Below are 3077 nucleotides of genomic sequence, written 5' to 3'. Positions count from 1 at the left end.
GTTACCTACCTCTGGGAGCTGAGGGGTTTATGAAATGAATTCATACGTGTTAAGAACTGAGAACGGTTTCGGATACCTAGTAAACATTCCGTGTATGTTAGATACTATTATTTGAATCCTCTCCCTACCAGGTGCCAGCTATGAAACCTCGTGCACGTGATTTAGTCTAAGTTCCAGCTTCAACACTTACTTCCTTGTTCCCCTGCAGCCGCGCATTCATTCCCATGAGCAAACAGGAGTGGTTAACAGACAAGCCTTGTCCTCTAGGCTCAGAATGTTTTCTGTTGGTTGGGCCATGACCCAGATAATGACTACTCACCTGTATTTAGTAACTTGTGTCATTCAGTCTCTTTTCTCCCTGAAGGATTTATCAGGAGCTACACTTTTATACTTCATTCCTTTTGCCTCCTTCTGTCTCAAACTTTTGGTCAAGATTTCATGCCTGTTTTTTGTGGCTTTTTTGAATGCAGAGTTTTGTGATTTCCAAATGCAAAGCCCAGGCCATCTCAAGAATGGGGTTAATCATAGGATTACAGGAGATATTGCAGGCAGCCTCGATGAATGGCCTCAGCAACTATCAGAGCTGCAAACAGGGAGCCATCCTGGACTCCTTCCTTTCCTTCACCTCCAACATCCAGCTGGTCACTAAGTTTCATCAATTTGGACTTTTAAACATTTATAATTTTTTAAGACAATTTTTAAGAGCAGCAAAATTGCGAGGAAAGTACAAAGAGTTCTCATTTCCCCTCTACCCACTCTTCATTATTAATGTCTCCCACCAGAGTGGTGCATTTGTTACAATTGATGAACCTACATGGACACATTGTAATCACCTAAAGTTCACTCTTGATGTTGTACATTCTATGGACTTGGACAGATGTGGAATGACATGTATCCATCACTATGGTATCATTCAGAGAATCTTTACTGCCCTAAAAATCCTTGGTGCCCACCTATTCATCCCTCCCCCAACCCAAGTCGGACTTTTGAATGCCTCCTGAATATGCTTCTCTCTGCCATCTTCACCACCTTCTGTCTAGCTCAGATCCCCTGTATCTCTCATCCCATCACTGCAAAAGTCCCCAGAGACTGATGGCTCTGTCTCCAATGGGGCTTCCCTTCTGTAATCCATCCTGCCTCTGTGGTGGTCAATGTGACCTTTCCAAAACAGAAACCTGACTCTGTCCTTCCCCTACTTAAAACTGTCTCATTTCTCCTCATTGCCTCAGAGAATGCCCAGACTTCAATGAGGAGGACCATCGCTCCCCACCTTCTACATCGAAAATGTTTCTAAATACCTCCCTGCACCTCAGCCCATGACAGAGACTGTACTTTTAGTCACTGTCAAAAGGGAAAATGCATAATGCCCAAACATACTAGGACCATTAAGTGCATCTGAATTATAAAAATCATGGCAATATTTATTTACATTTAAAAATAGTAGCATATGTATTTACAGTCTTTATTCATTCAACTGGCAATATTTGGTGCACATAAGAATTTGAGAACTCCTTCCACATAACTTTATGATTCTCCCAAAAGTTCTCTGGGGGCTCACAGGATAAAAATAGTTGGCCTAGAACTTAAACTCTAACCTCTTGTTCCCTCTAGCTCTCCTAAAAGGCTTTTGTGCACACTGCCTTCCCATGTACAGCCAAACTCCAGTTGTGGGAATCTCTTTGTTTCTTCAGGGCACCCCAGAACCTTCCACGCCTTCTCAGAGGGTCTCTGCCTCCAACCTTCTCTCTGGCAAATCCCTACCCCTTTTAACCCCATCTCAAATGTCATTTCCTCTGACATTTTGCTACTTTTCCCTCTATACAAAACTCAATTAGCACCAAGCTTAGTGTGTTGGAATTATATGTTGATAGATCTTTTGCTCCCTTTATAAACTTTTTATGGGAAGATACCTTGCCTGCTTCATCATCTTTGCACCTCATCCACTGACACAGCTCCTACAATTGGTAGGTGCTTGATAAATGTTGGGCTAGTGAGTGGAGAAAGGAACAATCTCTAAAGAGATTTTATCTCATTGGTGCAGACGTGCTAGTGGGAGAGAGTCAACAGGCTGTCCAAGGTAAAGGATATGCATTTTGATACAGCCCTGGAGGAGTAATAGATGTTGGGTCTCTCATGCCATCCAGGAGGATGGGTGGCACATGGCACCTTTGAATCAGAGGTGGTTTTATGATTGTGGCTTTAGAAAGGAACCTAGTGGACTGCTCCTCATCTTATGGAGAATTTGCTCCTGAGATCCCAGCTGCCTCAGGATACAATGAACACGTGCTGGTAGCCAGCACCTTCACTGTCCATCACTTCCACTAGAAAAGTCCCCATGTGACAGGGATCTAACCTGTGTAGGATCTAACCTATTGTCTAACATCCTAGTATTCAGAGGAGATATTTGATGGAGAGAAGTGGCAGATGATATATTAACAATATCCATGGATGATGGAAATGGCAGGGTGAAGGCTGTTTCCCCAGCCAGCTACAGCACTGCCTGCCACCCCCAAATTCAACTCCAACCTGGAAGCAGGATGGTAAGATCTATTCTGCTCAGGGTCCATATATTCAGGGGTCTCAAGGGTCAAGAGGTTTGGGTTCAAGTTCCAGTTCTGCCATTGAAATGCTATGTGATTTTAAAATTTTATATTCACAAATATTATATTCATACAAAAGAATAATTATAATGTATGTTTCCAAAGAAGAAGAATAAAAATCTATGTTACCATCATTCAGCATAAGTAGAATATTGCCAACACCTCTAACTTTTTCTTCATGCTTCACTGCAAACCCATATTCCTTCCTAACCCTCCCAGAGGTAACCAGTTTGTTGCATTTTATGTTTGTTGTTCTCTTGCTGTTCTTTATAGTTCTCCCACATACATAAGCAAGTAGATGATATATATGTTTATGCACTTTAAATATGGACTCCAATCTGTTCTTTTTTTTCACTTGATGTTATTCATTCATGCTGATGCTTTTAATAGTTATTCATTCATACTGATGTATGAATATACTACAATCTTCCTGAAGTTGGGTCTTTGGGATGTTCCTAATTAATAGCTATTATGAAT

This window comes from Kogia breviceps, chromosome 1 (genome assembly GCF_026419965.1).
Source record: "Kogia breviceps isolate mKogBre1 chromosome 1, mKogBre1 haplotype 1, whole genome shotgun sequence".
NCBI lineage: Eukaryota > Metazoa > Chordata > Mammalia > Artiodactyla > Physeteridae > Kogia > Kogia breviceps.
This window is presented reverse-complemented; position numbering follows the sequence as displayed.